Source organism: Sinocyclocheilus anshuiensis, unplaced genomic scaffold, assembly GCF_001515605.1.
Source record: "Sinocyclocheilus anshuiensis isolate Anshui unplaced genomic scaffold, SAMN03320099.WGS_v1.1 scaffold246, whole genome shotgun sequence".
NCBI classification, from domain to species: Eukaryota; Metazoa; Chordata; class Actinopteri; order Cypriniformes; family Cyprinidae; genus Sinocyclocheilus; species Sinocyclocheilus anshuiensis.
The window spans coordinates 2,536,259-2,555,654 of NW_015542356.1; the positions used below are offsets into that span (position 1 = coordinate 2,536,259).

Here is a 19,396-nt window from a genome sequence, read left to right on the forward strand (position 1 = left end):
TACGTGACTCGAACCTGCAACCTTTGGGTTACGAGTCCGACTCTCTAACCATTAGGCCACGACTTCCCCCATAGGGATGGAAATGACATGGTTACATACTTCGGGCGTTTTTTTTTTTTTTACTGGCATGGGCTTGGGATGCACAATTAAAATGATGTAATAGTTGTGATCATTATTTTACCTTCCATGATCATTCAGACACGATCAGGTGCAGTACTGACACTCTGTCAAGTTTGCATCAAATGAAGCACTCCGTAATCTCAAGTAAACTGTCTGACCAGTCAGATGTTTGTCATGAGAAGTGTTCCACAAAACAGCTATGGTTTGCAGAAAGTTATAAGAGTTGATGTGACAAATACATCTTTTGAATATACTGTGTGAACTCATTGCCCCGTTAGCTCAGAGAGCTTTATTTTCCCTCCTCAATAAGTTTTGTCAGTTGTTTTGTTTATTGGTCTAATTCTTGTTTCTTGGGTTGCACTGTTTAGTCACTCAATTAATTCTCTTGTGCTTCGTTCCCCCCTTCTCAATTATGTTGTATTGATAAGGAGTTATCACAAAGTAAGTCTGTTTAGTTGTGCTATCTTACAATCAATATATAGTAAATGTAAATTAAAGTGTCGCCGATGTAACCGGTTAAAACTTGGAGTGGCGATGAGGTCTTAAAATGTATGGAGTCTTAAAAAAGGTCTTAAAATGTATTAAATTTAACTCCATGATTCCTGTATATACCCGGTCAAATGTGCTTGCTTGAGGCAAGAACAAACCCTAATTGATTATTTTGTGTCAAACAAGCATGGCTGAGCTTCTGTTTACCATATTTGATGTACTCTATGAATGTCTATTATGAGAGAATAATAAAAATAACTTTATTTGTGTTCCAAAAATGAACAAACATCATACAGCTTTGAAATGACATGAGGGTGAGTGATGATTTTTTTGTTTTGTTTTGACTGAACTTATCCTATCCTTTTTAGCATCAAAATATGTAAAAATTGCAGGTACTCAACTGAAATCACAATCCCTCATTGAAAATCAATGACTTTGGGCACTTCGTAATGCACCTTTGTACTGTTTTCCTTGCCAGACGTGATGCAACAAAATCACAGCCAGTAACACATCACAGCGTGGTTGACAGCGTGGTATGCTCTCTTGCATGCTTCATAGCTAAAATCCAACACATTCCTTGTGTTGTCATGATGCTTCTTCAGACAGTTTTCTATGTGGAACCTGAAGAATTAATTATATAATATCCAATATTTCTCAGTGTCCATTAACATTCTAATTGTCAGTGTTTGTTGTTTGAGGCAAAACTAGAAATCAAGCAATGTGTTCATTCTGGTTATGGAAGAATATATACCACTTGTCGCTCTATGGCTTGTTAAGAACACATAATGGCTACCTGAAGTTGGAAACAGGAAAATTCCTCTGTTATATTACTTCCATCTCTCTGCTGCTTTTCTACGAAAGATGCACTGAGAGGAAAGGTAGTCTGAGATTTAAAAAGAATTACAACAAAAGCCCACACTGCTTTAAAAGGACTTACCGATCCTACTGACAGTGACAGGAGGGAATGAGCAGTCAGTCATCTCTGAACACTATAGCAGAAATGGATGGAGGGATTAAAGCAAGATTGGATCTGCTTTTAAATGGTAATCTAAGCAAACAGATTAAAATCCAGAACCACAGACAATTGGTCGCCCACCAAACACAGGTCTACTTGATGTGGTTATCATAGTCATACACCTACAGAATACTGGGGTAAAATCACATTACTGCTCCATGACCTCAGGACTGCAGCCCATGTAAACCAGTTTGCAATCTCTCATTATCTCATTTCCCTCTCACTGAAAATAATGGAAATATACCAAATTCAGCTGATGGAGTTTTGAATATGACATCCATAAACATTATCATCATGGCTCTGATCGCTGATTCTGGTTGTCCATTTTTATCAGCATCCACAAAGCAGTGAATATGCTGTTTGTTTTTGTTTTTTTTTTTGAACATGAATAGGTATTGTGCTACAAAAATGAACAATAGCTCAATTGATAGTTACATGTTGAGGAGAAGTGTGCTATTAATTTTGTAACTGATAAAACTTGCAGATGACAAATCAAGAACCTAGACTTACAGTACACTGAAGGAGGAACACAGTTCAGATTCATGAATCATTCTTAGGAATAAAATTAGGCCTAATTCAGAAAAAATAAAAATTCTGACAGCATTTACTCACCCTCATTTGTTCCAAACCGTTCAAAACACAGGATTTTTTTTTTCATGAAACCTGACATAAAAACATTTACATTAGATTGCAGTTGGTAGTTAAACATTATAGTGGTTTAAAATTGAGTTATGAGTAAAAGCGTGGCATTAATCTTATAAACGTAGCTGGATGCTAATAGGTTATGCGCAACAAACTTCCATATTCTGTAAAACAGATTGCACTGCTTCTGATTCAGTTCTTTTGTATGTGCTTCATTTTGTATGTGAATATGCTGTTTTACTCAAGATTCTAAGTTCTACTTCTAGTTGTGAAATATGTAAATGAAAGCAAAGGCTTAAAATGTTTAACTGTGAACTGTAAATACAAAGTTAGGTAACACATATTCACTATTAACTAAGAGTTCTCCCTCAAAACTTACTAATTGATAGTAAGTGAGGTAGTTGTTGTAGTAGTTCCTGGATGTTTATGGGGTCTAGGTTTAAGGGATCTAGAAATTAGTCATGCAAAATAAGGCATTAATAAGTGCTTTATAAGTACTAATAAACAGCTAATATGCTACTAATAAAAATGCTAATAAGCAACTAGTTAATAGTGAATAGTTATTTGATTTTAAAGTTATATTTGATTTTAAACAAGTTTGTGGTTTGTTAACTGTAAATGAGTACCTTAGCTGTTGTGCTAGAGTACAGGTAAGCTTCTATATATATATATATACCAAAAAAACATTACTTGTATAAAGTGTTTGCTTAAGCCAATTGAAGGCCTCATTTTGAGCCAGGAAAAAACTCTGTATTTTGGAATAACGTTGTGAAGTTCTTAAAATCTGTCTTAAGAAATTTCATAACTTCCTTCCTAGGAATATTTTTGTGAGTCTGGCCCTAGAATATCATAGATATCTTGTGCAAACAAGCAAGCAACCACCCACAACAGTAGAGCATCACGACAGCAATTTTTGCATAGTACCACTCACAATTACAGAGGAAAGTGTTATCTAGTTATTTTTAAAGTATAGACAACATTTGAGATAGACTGATGTGGTTATAACATTGCATAACACTTTTTATTGCAATTTGTCTTCATCCCTAGTTGCGAAATGGCTGCATATTTCCCATAATCAGATCTGTGAATCAAATGAAGTCCCTAATCTTTTTAAATACAGGATTTGCTCTGTATAAATGCAGGTATGTGCTCCATATGAGTGCAGTCATAAATTAAGGATCTACATAACTGCTGAGCATTATGGGGATGCGCAGCGAGGTTTAACTCAGGAGATCTGCAGAAGGGGCACTCACTGAAACAGCTGTCATGTTGATCACTCTGACCAGCCCATTAACACCTCAAGCTGTGAATGCCAATGAAATTAACTTATTGATCTTTGGTTTAATAAAGCTATTAAATACAGGCATAGAGGAACAAAAAGGAAAGGGAAATAAAGGATGTGTGTGAGAGAGGTATAAAGGTCTGTCCATTTAGACAAAATAGTGTCCAAAGCTTTAAATGTGTCATGACTTATATACAGACGTGCAGACAGAAAGAGGGATTTCTCTAGGTCTGACTACTTAGACAAAGACAAGCTTAAGTGGTCAAGCTTTAAATGTGTCATGGCTTTTAGAGATTGAACTTTGCAAAGTAGCAATCTCACCGGCCAGAAAGAGCAACATCCTGCTAGGATGAAAGGCTCAAGATAACATGATATACTTTGGCTGTATAAAAACGTTATTGCCCTTTCTCCCAAGTGCTATATATCTTTTAATCCCCTGCCACAGATAATGCTGCTATCAACATCATGAAATGCAAGGACAAATCCACCTGATTTAGAGGGAATCTGATTTCGTTTGATGTCATTTGAAGCTCTACTAATGTATTGCGGAGTGAAACAACACTGTCATATTCACTCAGTGGACTGAACAACACCATATCGTAAAACTAATTTGTTGAATGTTCCAACTTAGGCTGTGACATGCCATTGATTTCCACCAAAAAAAAAAAAAAAGTGCAGTACACTTACAATGCAAGTGAACAGGGAGAATGCATTGGTTAAAAAAAAAAAATGTTTATAAATACACAAATTAGAGCACAATGTACTGTATTAATTTGAAGGAATTTTCCGTATTTATTTAGATCCAGGGTTTTAATTTTATGTATTATTTCAGATAGTATGAATGTAAAATATGACATTCAGTTATTCAATAGATATGAATGCTATCAATTTCATAATGTATACATTTTACATCACCATTTTTTTGAAAAACAAAAGCTGAAAGACCTGTATCACTGTGGCAGGGAGAGATGTTCTCTTGTATGGCAATATACATTTAATATTAAGGCAGAGAATGCTAAATTAACTTATACATTTATTTAAATACTTTATTCGGTTTTCATTTATTATTGCATTATTGTATTATATGTAAGAAAGCCAAGTAAAACCTAAATAAATGTAGCAATATACACTACTGTTCAAACCTTTGGCGTCTGTAAGGAAGTATTAAGCAAGGCCACATCAAATTAATCAAAAGTGACAGTAAAGACATTTATAACTTTGCAAAAGATTTCTATTTTAAATAAATGCTGTTCTTTTTTAACTTTCTACATCAAAGGATCCTGGAAAAAATGCATCATGGTTTTCACAAAAATATTAAGCAGCAGACACTGAAGACCAAAGCTATGGCTGCAGATTTTAATTTTTTAATAATATTTTATAGTATTACTGCATGCTTCCACTGTATTTTTAATCAAATAAATATAGCCTTGGTGAGCATGAGAGACTTCTTTCAAAAACATTAAACATTCTTACTGACTTTAAACTTTTGAAAGGTAGTGCTGGAAGATTTTACATGCATTCTCCAGTAATCATTGCTAAAATCATTGTATTAATCTGTAAAAATATCTAACCATTCCTGAAACTTGGTAAATTTAGATGAGAAGTAAAATTTTGTAAGTTGATGATAGATGTTTTTAGAGAATATCTTGAATTAACTGTTTTCTTTCCCCATTAGCAAACTGCTTTAAAACCTAAACCTCAGTATATTTAGTTTGAATGTACAGCAGGGGTTTTCAGAGTCTTAGACAGAGGGCCTGTAGTAGTTGTAGTTTTACTTGTTGGATTTATCATCATTGTGCCTCCCTTGTTGGCTCTGGCGGCCCCCTGAGTGGAGGCATTGAAAACCGCTTATCTTCAGAATAAGGGTGTAAGTCTGTAAGTGCTGGTGGGCTTACAGTTGCCAGTACACATGATCGTGTTTGTATTTGATCGCGTGGAACAAAAACATCTCTAAAAATCCTGATTTTTATGATGGACACCTCCCTTCGCCTTTGTTCAGCTTACGTTATGACAGTTCATTTGACTTTGCATTTGGAAGTACACTCTGATTTGATGTGTCTGCACAGTAGATGCTCTTTGTTTTTGCTTTGTTGTGTTGCGTTTGACTGATGCTTCTAGTCATAGATATGGAAAACATTGAAATTGGAAAACAGTGAAATTGTTAAGCTCTACTTTTTATTTTTTTATGTATTTTTGCGGTCAAGTTTACATAAATGATAATGCGATCTGCTGAAAAAAACACCACATTTATCTCACATTCTCTCATCTTTTTAATTTCTTTCGCTGCCCAGCGGTTGCATCGGAAGGCAGTGGCACATAAACAGCATAATCATCACTGGCAGTGCGTCTGCCGTGTGCTGTCTAAACATTCATGTCATAACATTACTTCCAATGATGAATGACAAGGTGACTCAGCCCCTGTCACAGAGTTGTCAATGCTGCCACACTCCCTTCCGGACATTAACAAAGCTTGCACTCTCTCACAGGAAGTGAGCTTTTGCCAACTGCACATACATTTGTCAAAACAAAAAGTCATACATACTTGGCTCTGTTGAGGGAGATTCTGAATTGCATCTGTAAAGTGTCTAGGGTGCTTAGTGACAGAATCCGTACCGGAGAACATGACTGCTGCTGAAGAGATCTTGAGATTTTCTTATGGAGGTGAAGATGGCAGTCTCTACATCTTTATCAATGGAAGAAGTGTAAGAGTCAACAAGGCACAATATGGATTATGTGCACCTCGAAAAGCAATCATATATGGTCCTGATGTCATTGTTATTCATCTCGGTGGCAGTTTCTATGCAGCAGGACACCCTGGATGTAAATTATTTGAAATATGCCATCTTTTTAGGCAATCACCTAAACTATACATGTCATGTGACTAATTATTCTGGAAAATTACACCTTGAAATAATTGAGTTTGGCTGATGGAACCACAAAAACAGACACACTGTCTCAGACTCTTGTATCCTGATATGTGTTGTCACAGACAGCAGACAGGGAAAAAAATATAAGTCCATTTCATGCTTCATGAAGAACTTAAAAAAAAACAGGTAGTGACGTGACATGTGGCCAAGTATGGTGACCCATACTCGGAATTAGTGCTCTGCATTTACCCATCCAAAGTGCACACACACAGCAGTGAACACACACACACCGTGAACACACACCCGGAGCAGTGGGCAGCCATTTTTTATGCTGCGGCACCCGGGGAGCAGTTGGGGGTACAGTGCCTTGCTCAAGGGCACCTCAGTCGTGGTATTGAAGGTGGAAGAGAGCGCTGTACATTCACTCCCCCCACCTACAATCCCTGCCGGTATGAGACTCGAACCCACAACCTTTGGGTTATGAGTCCGACTCTCTAACCATTAGGCCACGACTTCCCCTAGTGGTAAAACACTATATAATATAAAGTAAAGACACAGGTAGTGTCTGTACTTCACAGGTAGTAAACACAGGTAGTGGTAAAACATCCATATAATATAAAGTAAAAATGGTTATGTTTTAATATAATGGATAAAATATACCTACTGTCACACCATAATTCTGTTTGTACTCTGCATCGTTTTCACCGTTGCGTTAGTTGTCATGGTTATTGATTTGATTTCGTCATTCAGTTCAGCTGTGTCTCGTTAATTATCTTCGTTTGCTTTAGTACGTTCTAGTCTGTTCTGTTTGTGTTGTCGGGTCATAAGTGTCTATACCTCGTGTGTCTCTACCTGCCCTATCTGGATTATACCTGTTTGAGGATTAATAAAGCCTGTTTATTTATTGAATCTCGTCTTCGTGTCCGTTCCTCGACACAGTCGTTGTGGCAGAAGACTTGGCCTACCAAAATACATTTCTGTCGTGTTTACCCCATTTTTATTTCCTGTTTTTTTTGCCAGTTTTTGTTTTTGAAGAGTTTGTTTTGTTATTTTTGATCGCTCTCTATCTAGTATTAACAGCAAAACGACTGGTAAGTATGGAGCAGCATTTAACAGGTAATGACTTAACTTTGATAGTAGTTTTTAGGGTTGAGTCCGTATCTAATGCAGGCTGGCAGGTGGATTCGGCAAACGATAGAGCACAGATGAAGAGGGTAGCTGGTATGAAGGTAAGTAATCCACAGGTGGGTATACAGGTAAGGAGTCTATTGAAATATGGCTTGTAGTAACAACAACGAGACCAGACAATAAGGGAGTAAAGGGCGACTGCTTTTATGAGGTAGGTGATGAGGTGAATGGTTACAGGTGTGTTGATTGGGGATTAGGTGCAGGTGTGAAGCAGGCAGGATGCTGGGAAATGAAGTCCTTACTGTGGTAAGGTGACTGAGCTGGTGACTGGCTGGCGATTGGGATGGTGACTAGGCTGGTGAACTTGTGACAGTACCTCCCCCTCCCGGGAGGCCATGGTGGCGCCGGCCGTGCGGAAGACCCAGGGGTGAGCTTTGGAGGGTGCTCTGAAGGAGCGGAGGAGCTCTCCTGGCCGTGGCAAGAACATTTCATCTGACTGAAGAAGGAACGGCACTCCTGGCCGTGATAGGGCGGCTGATTCTTACAGCGATGGGAACGGCACTCCTGGCTGTGATAGGGTAGCTGATTCTTACAGCGAGGGGAATGGCTCTCCTGGTCGCGGCAAATACATTTAATCTGACTGAAGAAGGAACGGCACTCCTGGCTGTATGTCTAGGACTCAGATCATTGGCAGGAGCCTTTACTGGACTCTGGTCTGGGGCTGAAGCCAACTCCGGATTCTGATCAAGGGATGAAATGTGCTCTGGGCCCAACTTGGGAACAGAAGCCCTCTCTGGGCCAAACTCAGGAACAGGGGCCCTCTCTGGTCTAGACTCTGGGATAGAAGGCCTCTCTAGGCTAAACTTAGGGACTGGAGCCCTCTCTGAGCTAAAGTCGGGAATATAAACCTTCTCTCGACTCTGGTCAGGGGCTAGAGCCATCTCTCAACTCTGGTCGAGGGCTTGAGCTGATCCGGGGCTGTGCTCTGAGAGGGGTGCATGGTCTGGATGGGATTCTCATGCAGGCTTTTTACTGAATTCTGGAGTAGGAATGTACTCCGACTTAGTTTGGACTGTAGTGGATTCTGGACTGAACTTTATGAAATGAGAGGTCTCAGGGGCTGGAGCCGACACTGGAGCGGACTCAGGGCCTAGAGCAGGTCTGGAGCTGTGCTCTGAGACAGGTGGATGGTCTGGATGGGTTTCTCGTACAGGCTTTTTGACTGAAGGTAAGCTTAAAAGGAGTTCGCTAGTAAGAGTAAATTTTGAGGAAAGTTCAGGGTTTGGAGTGGGTTCCAAGACAGACTCTGGGGCCGGAACTGGCTTGATGACTGGTGCAGACTCGGAAGCGACCGGCGGGCATGAGAGTGGAGCGGCCGGCCGGCATGAGAGTGGAGATCTGAATCACACAGTGAGGAATTTTTGGCCAGCTCCCGGAACTCCAACACAAAGTCCACCATTGGCCGGCCATTCTGAGCGAGGGGGTTCATGGTGCTCCAATTCTTTATATTACAGTCTGGTCTTCTGTCACGGAACAGAAGAGGACAGGGCAAACAGAACTGAATGCAGAGATCTTTATAGACAGGTTCAGGCTATCAACAGCAAAGCGACTGGTAAGTATGGAGCAGCATTCAACAGGCAATTACTTAACTTTGATAAGACTCAAGTAACAACGACGAGACCAGACAATAAAGGAGTGACGGGTGACTGCTTTTATGAGGTAGGTGATGAGGTGAATGGTGGCAGGTCTGTTGATTGGGGATCAGGTGCAGGTGTGAGGCAGGCGGGATGCTGGGAAATGGAGTCCTTACTGTGGTAAGGTGACTGAGCTGGTGACTGGCTGGCGACTGGGATGGTGACTGGGATGGAGACTAGGCTGGTGAACTTGTGACAACTATATTATAGCAGACGATATACCACTATTACACTACTGCACGTGAGCGGTTAATCACGTGCGCCGACATGCGGTTGGATCATTCTTTTTTTCTTTACTGTTAACACCGGCATATTGTCAAAGTGTCAAATTCTAACGTTTGGTAATATTTCTATTAATCACGTGCGCCGACATGGGGTTGGATCATTCTTTTTTTCTTTACTGTTAACACCGGCATATTGTCAAAGTGTCAAATTCTAACGTTTGGTAATATTTCTATTCAAAATCGTGATTCCTTGATTTATAAAAAATAAAGTCGTGGCAAAATATTAAATTTGAATTAATCGATAAAATCTGAAAAATCGCCTAGCCCTATCACTTACTATTAACTTCTTATTTGTTGAACGTTTGTATAAAATCTATATCATGTTTGCAATCGTGCGAATATTTGTGAAAACAGCTTTCTTGCTCGTGATATTACTTAATTATATATGTTATAATATAAAAACATGATCTCATACAAGTATGTTTTTGCTATCTTTTTTGGGCATTTGTATTAATTTTGGTGAAATTTTTGACACGTTGACCATTCGCAGAGAGTTTGATTGATAGGCGATCTGACCAATCATAACGCCAAATCTGCCATTTTTTTTCCGACAAACAAACCAGACAGGAGAGCAGATTGATGTTGGTGGACTTGAACTTGAAAAATGGTGTGCATTGATGTCTTTCTGATGTTCATTCATGTTTATTTTGTGCTGTAACCAGGAAGAGGGAGAAATGATCGGTTCACATGCCGCTTGAACTGAGGTGCTACAGCGATCTGTCATGACACATTACAGAGCCACAAAATGGTATTTATTGTTTGAATTTCTTAAAAAATTAAAAAATTAGTTTTATACCGAAAGTAACCTGCTCTGTCTTGTCTGTCTGCGCATTGTCAGTGTCCTCTTTGCTCCACAATGTATTTTTAGCTATGTGAGAACATGTGATCATGAGAGCGGCATGGCTTGTCAGACATAGCAACAGTAACGAAGCAGGGCGGATCTTTGCGAAGGGGCAATTCCCTATTAAATTCTGACCCGGCGCAACAGTATATAAAAAAATGTAAATAAATAAATAATAAAAAATCAGTCTAGAGTGCTACAACACTAGCAGGCTGATGGTATAGTTATGACATCTCACTTCAAAATAAATATTTAATTGCTAATATGTTGAAAATTAGTAGAAAGCCAGACTGTTTCTGCACAGAAGTTTACTCTGCCACTGAGGCATATCCTTCATTGACTTCTGTTCACATAAAACAGCCTCTGGTCTCCCTGTTAGCCGTTTCGCTAACGTTTGAGCTAACCTTGAAAGCTTTCCCTGGGGCAAGGGCTCTGTCAATATCAAAACTAAGGTGAAGAAATATGATATTATATGCAGGCAATCATACTAATGAGAATCTGCCCTCTTCTCTAATTTTAAGCTGTTTTTCAATGTTAAAATACTTTCTTTTGTGTTTAATATACAGAGAAAGTTATAAGTAAACCCAGTGGTGGACAGTAACGGAGTAGCTTTACTTCGTTACTGTACTTAAGTACATTTTTCAAGTATATGTATTTTACTGGAGTCGTTTTATTTTGAGTAACTTTTACTTTTACTTCACTACATTCCAAAGCATAAGATCGTACTTTTTACTTCACTACATTTCATAAAACATATCGTTACTCCTTATAATATATCACGTGCTCCGAGACGCAGAAGTGGTGTCTGATTCAAGAACGAACTGATTATTTTCATTGAACCTTTTAAATCGGTTCGCAAATCGCACCAAATGATTCATTGACGAATTAGAATGAACCGATTGCAATTGTTCTCGAGTCGACAACTAACTGATTCAAATAAACCGTTTAGTGCGAGTCTCCAGTGAACTGAATTCACAAGTAAGAACCGGGAGATCTTGTGAGCGCGGGCGCGTCTGATGCTGCTAAAAACCATTCATAGGTTGATTTTTTCTGAAAAATGTGAACAGTGGTGCTTTGTGTTCATTTTCAATACAATCTCATTTGGATAACATGTGCCATCCTTTCCAACACCTGTCTCCAAAATATGTCTTCTGTTCTTTGCTAACACACAGACAGAGCTCTAAGCTTGTGCTAAGTGCATTGAACAAGTCAATCAATGTGTTATCTTCTCACTGTAACTAAAGGTCGAGGCCTCATTTGGAGAAACGTATTGCCCTTGGCCATGATCCTGTGATCCAGATTAGCTGAAAAACATGCCATGTCCCACCTGTTGAGCTGTTAAGCTTTAGGTCTTTTCAAATTAAAGCTGTCAGATCTTTCGTTATCTGCTCATGTCTCATCCACAGCATTAGGATCAAGCTGGGCATTATATTACATCTGTGTCTTCGGGCATGCTGGGTAATTCATGTTTCTTTCTCCAGTGATAATATAAAGAGGAATGCTGCAAAGTAACAAGCACATACATATCGTAAGAGTCAACCACAGGGAGGCAATAAATAAATGACAGTAACATGCTACTCTGTTCAGAGGAATTGTCTTTTTTTGTTGTCTTATCCTTATCCATTTTTAAATGGTCTTTCTGCTGTTTAGCCAGTTAGCTATCCAGCATTAATGGTAGATAAAGTTAATAGGGTCAGTTTCTAAAACGTGCATGTAATTTAAATACAGAAACTATATAATCAGTGATATCATTCTTTCAGATGTCTTGGCATTCAAGCAGCTGCCACTGAGATGAATATCTTTGCTAACATGCAAATGTATAGCAGCCTCTCTTCTTAGTGACCTCATTAGTATACTCTCTTAGCTTGGATAGGAAATATTTCTTTATCTGTTTCCAAAGAATTCTTTGAAAAGTTTACTTTTCTAAGATAAAAACATAGCTGACATCTATATCAAATAGCTTAGTGCTCGCTTTAATATGTAGCTGCACTTTACAGACCAAAGTGCAAGTCAGCTGAAATGCTTGTGCGACAGACAACAAAAGCACAAACCAATCCAAGAAAAAAGCTTATTTTATTGTTAATAATACATTACTAATTGGCAACATAAAAGCTTTGTGCAGGCAGTTCTGTAACACAAACAAACCAGTGCAGGGTCATGGAAAACAGGCCTTGCCAAAAGTAGGAATTGTGAGGAAATAATGTCAAAAATGCATCTATGGATGCCCACACTAAAGGTTCCCATTAGAATAATCCAAATAATTGTCTGTATGTTGTCCTGTGTGTGAAATCAGTGTTGTAACCTAAAATCAGCATTACATACAAGGAGTTATTGTTTAAAGCTGCAGTCCGTAAGTTTTGCCTCTTTGTCGCCATCTCTGTTTGAAAACCTGGAATTGAAGCTGTGTGCGGAATTATCTAGTTTGCGTGGATTGTGAGTCGGCACGGCTCCAGCGCGGATGAATCTAATGTTCTGAAGAGTATGTGTGGCAGTCAGGTCTTTATATTTACAGAAGTGACGTAATGTGCCAGTGCCATGCTCGAATTTCCCGCGAAAACCTACCCGTACCACTCAAATCAGAAAACATTATTATAAGCTAACTGTTGTGAATCGGTCTAAAGTAAGGCGATAGTTTTGAACACTGGCTGGTTATGTACTTGCTCAAATATTGATTTCGGATCATTTTTAACCAAAAAAAAGTTACGGACTGCAGCTTTAAGTTAATGTTCAAGTTTTTGTTCATTCTACTGGCTGATATGGGAGTTGTCTTGGATTTTTGCTGACACGTAGTAGTGTGGAGGCATGGAAAAGTCATCTAATGATTCCGATGCAAAAATGTACTATAGTCTCACACAATTGATTTATTCCTTAAGCAAATGTAACAGCAGTATTATTGAGATAAATAAAGCAATAGTATAAACACGGTAGCCTCTATTAAAGGTAAAGCATAAAAATACCATAATATGCTTGCAGATATTTAGGAAACGTGCTAACTTCACCTACTTGTTTTTCTCTGAGAAAAGTGCTACATCCAGTATTTTACTTTGAAAGGTGTTCCATGTTGGAATGTCTGTTTTTGTTTTGATCTGTGTGATTCCACCCATTTACCCAATAGTATTTCAACTCCCCAAGTTGCCAGTTGGCAGAAAATACAGTCTTTTGCAGCCATGTAGACCAGCTAACTGGGTCAAAGATCGCAGATTCTACCCGACCTAAAAATCCCTGGCATCCATCTAAAAAGCTCTATGACCAGAGGAATATTAAAATGTGGAAAAGCCATTGTTAATTGCACTCATTCCTGTTGCGTATCCTCAATCTGGCAACCTGCGTGATTGTCGAGTCTGAGGAGGAGGGGGGCAGGGGAAACAACTCTTCAGTATTTTGAATTTGGATTTCAGTACTGTCAATATTACATACTGCAACCTGCTCTATGTACAGTCAAATTGTTTATTAGTCTACTTTGATTTGATTGGATTTGACTAGAGTTTCATCTCATATGAATGTACATAATTTTAAACATATTCTAGTACTGCTCTCTTCTTCAGAAAAAACTTTTTAATGAGGGAAAATTACTGACTGCACCTTTGAAAGTACTGATGGAATCAGCAGCAGTTGTCAGAGTCGAGGTGTGAATTTCTGAGCTTTAGTAAGTTCAGGTACTAATGGGCAGGAATTTGTTCAACGCACACAGTCACTTGTGATGTGTGATAATCAAAATGTGCTCATTACACATGCTCTTACCAATGTGTAATTTCATTTAAATGATAAGACCATGTAGAACTGTCATGTTTTGAGTAAAGATCTCTATTGATCAATCAATATCTCAGTTTTCCTATCAGTCAGTGATGAAGAAATTTATATTAACCAAATCTATGATAACATAAATTAAAATTTATTTCTCTTAACCATGATCCTGGCATCTAAAATGGCCTCGCAGATGAAATATGGAGTTCTTGGAAGAACTGAACAAACTGTCCTGGAGTCTGGCATGATAAATTTGCAGTAAGGAACATTACCCCAGCAAAACAAATTGCATTTATATCAGGAGCTGCTGCATGATGAATTAATTCAGAGCAGCTGAGAGATAGTTGGAGTTCCAATGGAAAGAGCTCTATATATTATCTGCCTTTACCTTGTTTTCTTTGGGTAGAAGCAGGAATGTTTAAAAGAATAGTTCAGCTAAAATAAAAATTCTGACATCATTCACCTTGTCAGTATTAAAGAACCAAACCTGTTTGACTTACTTTCTTCTGTGGAATACAAAAGGAGAAATTGTGAAGCCATGTTGGTGGTGCGTTTCCAATGCAATTACAATAAATATGAAATACACTGCTGAATGACAAGCAATTATGGTAAACTATTATATACTTTAATGTCACTTCTATTGAAACGTTTATGTCATGGATTTCAATATATTTGTTATTACACATTCTGCAATTTAGAACCATTAATGTATAGCTTTAAATGTAAAAATAACATTACAAATAAAATTATAATCAAGTACTTTACGTGTGCTTTAGTATATTAGTCAGTCAACATATCAAAATAAGTGTACTTTTTTAAAGCATTACAAAAAATAATTATACAATGATTTACAATGTACTTTAAAGCAGAACTTTTCATTTGACATTATTATAATGCATCTTTTGCTCAATTGTATTAAAAAACATAGTCATGAAAGTCATGAAAGGGATAGTTCACCCAAAATGTAGTTTACTCACCCTCAAGTTGTTCCAAACCCGTATGAATTTCTGTCTTCTGCTGAACCCAAAAGAGGATATCTTCAAGAAAATATGGGTAACCAAACAGTTGATGGTCCCCACTGACTTCTGTAGTATCGAAGAAGAAAAAAGTCAGTGGGAACCACCACACAAATTCTTCAAAAATATCTTCTGTTGTATGTCAACAATTGACTTTTATGTTGCTTTATATTTACTAATGCATTAGGAGTTGGAAGAAAACCCCTATTCAGTACTAGAAAGTAAAGAAGAATATATATATAGTGTGGTCATGTGTTTTGAAGAAAACACCAGAACCCAACAATAAAGGCCTTCTCTACTGAATTTTAAGCATGGATTTTACTGGCTTGAAAATTACTCATGGGAGCACAGTGAGTTTTGGGAGCTTCATTTCCCTTCTCGGGAATAACACCATATATCTTCTAGAGATAAGAGGCTGGGATCTGGCCTGGACAGGGTTGAATGATAGAGGCAATCCCACAGATGTGTGGGTTTGATAGCGTTTGCATCAATGTGCAGGCTCTGAGGAGAAACAAATAGTACTGAAAACGAACAAGTTTGCCGTTATGATGCAGTTCAGCAGCTAGAGAGGAACAGCCATGTGTCCTAAAGTTGACATTAGTGATTCCCATAAATCACACCGTATATATTTTATGTGTTCACTTGACAAAATCCTCAGAGGAATCTCCATGGACAGGAGGAGGTTATAGACATGCTGTTATGTGGCAGCAGGTTCCATTCGGCTATGTCCACATTTTTGCAATTTTCCAAATTTTTAGGCACCTATTTCTTCTGTGTAGAAAAATAATGCAGATCCCATTTATTTTTGCATAAAAACTGCCTGTGTTTTAGTTTGTGGGGCAAGCAAAACATTAGCAAAAGTTTTAGAAGAAAAGGAAGAGAAGTCAAAAGAAGTCAAAAGTGCTGTAAGGGATTTCAAATATAACTGAAATAGATATCCAAGGAAATCATTTGCTTTTAAACCTTGTAAACAGCTAGAAAAAAAACAACAACAACTCAATGAACAAGCACTTCTTCAGACCTGCAAGTTAAAAAACATTTTTTATAATATTTTGTTTTAAATCTTCCGAAGCCATAATAAAAATCAAAATAATAATAATAACTGAACTTCTCATATAGATAATCGTCTCCATTCTCTGTTACATTTAAATGGTTTTACTAGGGGTAGAGATAATTTTATATATATATATATATATATATATATACATACGTACATACATACATACATACATACATATATTTAGCTAATTAATAAGATTAAAACCATCAGTGCACAATTTTCCACAACACAATCTGTCAAACACATCTTACCAGCAAACATACACTCGTTCACATCCTTATCTTCACTCTCTAAAGCAGAAGTCTCCAAACTCATCCTTTCTAATCATCCTATTACTTGTTCGCTTGATACTATTCCATCTCATCTCCTTCAAGCCATTTCTCCTGCAGATGGGCTCGTATAACCCCACTACTTAAGAAACCTTTAACCCATCTCTTTTAGAGAACTACAAACCAGTTTCCCTTCTTCCTTTCATTGCAAAAGCACTTAAATGAGCTGTGTTCAACCAAGTCTCTGCCTTTCTCACACAGAAGAACCTCCTGGACAGCAACCAGTCTGGTTTCAGAAGTGGACATTCAACCAAGACTGCCTTGTTCTCAGTTGTTGAAGCCCTAAGACTGGCAAGAGCGGATTCCAAAGCTTCAATTCTTATCTTGCTGGATCTCAGCTTGTCTAACAGACATTTCTTGCTGGATAAAGGACCATCACCTTCAACTCAACCTTGCCAAGACAGAACTGCTTGTGGTTCCATCAAACCCGTCGTTTCATCACAATTTCACCATCCAGTTAGGCATATCAACAATAACTCCTTCAAAAACAACCAGAAACCTTGGAGTTGTGATTGATGATTAGCTGACTTTCTCAAACCACATTGCTAAAACTACCCGGTCCTGCAGATTTGCTTTATTCAACATCAAGAAGATCAGGCCCTTTCTTTCGGAACATGCTTCACAACTCTTTGTTCAAGCTCTTGTTCTGTCCAGGCTGGACCAGCCAGTTCTATCAAACCTTTACAATTAATCCAGAATGCGGCTGTAAGATTAATTTTTAATGAGCCGAAAAGTCAAACGCATGTCACACCTCTGTTTAGCTGCTCACATAAAATTCAAGGCATTAATGTTTGCCTACAAAGCCACCACTGGCTCCGCACCCCTTTACCTAAATTCATTTCATCAGACTTATGTGCCCTCTAAAAGCTGGCCCTCTGCAAGTGAACAGCACATTATTGTGCCATCCCAAAGAGGCACAAAATCACTTTCACAGACATTTACATTAAATGTTCCCTCCTGGTGGAATGACCTGCCCAACTCAGTCCGAGCAGCTGAGTCCTTAGCCATCTTCAAGAATTGGTGAAAAACACACCTCTTCCATCTTTATTTGACCCTCTAACTCTAGCACTCTCTATTCTAGTTCTGTTCTTTTAAAAAAACATACTTGCCCCTTTTTGACTTGCACTCTATTCATTTACTAACTGCTTGTTTTCTTAAAAAAAAAAAAGAAAACTAACACTAGCTTCTCTATTCCTTTTGTATTCTATCTGTTTTCTTTTTATTTAATACACAATTACCGTATTGACTCGAATATAAGACGATGCTTTTTTCTTGGAAATACATCTGAAAAAACGCGGTCGTCTTATATTCAGGGTTTAGACGTTGTCATGTCAATAATACACCCACAACAATAGTTTTTCTATTCTGTCTGTTTTCTTTTTATTTATTATATAATTAAAAAAAACAAACAAACAAACAAAAAAAAAGACCTTTCTACGTGTGCTGTGTTAGGCTAACTGAGACTTGTCATAGCACTTGCGTATCATTGCTCTTTTGTTGATTTTGATTGCTTCCATTGTCCTCATTTTTAAGTCGCTTTGGATAAAAGTGTCTGCTAAATGACTAAATGTACATGTAATTATAATATTAATAATATATTAATTAAATATTTTTTTAATTATTGAAACGGGGTGGGGTTCAAAAATGGTCAAATACAACTGTACGTACATATTTCTAATATAAATAGAATAAACATGATTTGTACAGGTTATTTTTGGAATAGCTATGAATACTAATGCAATCTGTCTATTTTGTCCAAATCAAAAAAAAAAAAAAAACTTTTATTAAATTCTCTGTTTAACACTGTAGTCTAATCTGTGTTGATAAAATGTCAAGAAAATAAACTGCTGATATCCACACGTCAAAACCCTTTTCACAACACAGTATTTAAACGTGATGATGCACACATGAATACACTGCAATTGTTTACATCTTCCCTCCAAATTGTAAATGTGTTTTAATAATTAAGAGCAGCTCTCTAGAGAGTGTATTCACATTTGTCTGCTAATTACCCATGATGCAGTTCTCAAAGTGATGTTATGTCTCTTTAAACCTCTTCATTGTCAAAGCTAATGCATGTGCCTTTGAATTATAGAGTTTTTTCCCCAGTTAATCAGACTTGCAAATGTAAGTGGATTTTGAGGAATCGCATGTATGTTGAGGTTTCGTTCTATTGTCCGTCCGTTATTAGTACGGGTATATTGACTCAGCCATATCTGATCTCATGACTGCTCCTGCTCTTTCTTCTCACGCAAAACGAAATGTTACACTGTGTTGAAACTTTGTTGTGGCAGTTGTCACAAGAAATGTTGATTGGATTGTTCAGCTGATTTGTTTACACCCCAGAAATGCCAATGGAATATTTGCATCGTTTTAATTAGCTCTAGGAAACGAGTGAAAGAATTGGAGAAGACAGGAAATACGGCGGCAGGTCTAAATAATTAGCGGTTATTAATATGCAGACTAGCAGATGCCTCTGTTACGAGTAATGGGTTTAATGTTGTGTCATGATGGTATGGAGCTGCCAAACCAATTGACAAATGCTTGTTAACAGACAATAGTGTTGTTAGCACCAAAGGATGAGTTTTTATCTCCTGTGCTAATGAACTTCTAAGTAATGACCTGCCAGTAAATAAGTTAATTGCAACTTTGATGAAGGAAACTTGTCAGCTCTCCTTATGGAGCGTTAGTCCTTTTGAAGAGGGCTGAATGCCTGTAGATATTAGTGTGACTTTGGATTGATTGACAGTGTACATGGCTATTAATTAGGGACCAAGCAATGAACTTAGGCACCTATTATGTTTGTTACTGTTCTTCTTATTCTGCTTCTGATTGGGATTCTGCAATAGAACCGTGTGGTTAAAAGTTGAATGTTAAAATTCATA

General features: G+C 37.7%; 1 long non-coding RNA gene across 1 annotated transcript in view; it reads right to left on the reverse strand.

Moving 5' to 3' along the window:
• LOC107691811 (uncharacterized) overlaps nucleotides 1–17,842 on the reverse strand; it is an 18,318-nt gene extending 476 nt beyond the window's left edge. The window contains exons 1-2 of the long non-coding RNA XR_001634578.1: nucleotides 17,744–17,842; nucleotides 16,914–16,917 (exon numbers count right to left, since the gene is read on the reverse strand). This is a non-coding gene — a long non-coding RNA (uncharacterized LOC107691811). The remainder of the gene's footprint in view (nucleotides 1–16,913; nucleotides 16,918–17,743) is intronic.
• Nucleotides 17,843–19,396: the final 1,554 nt, after the last annotated feature.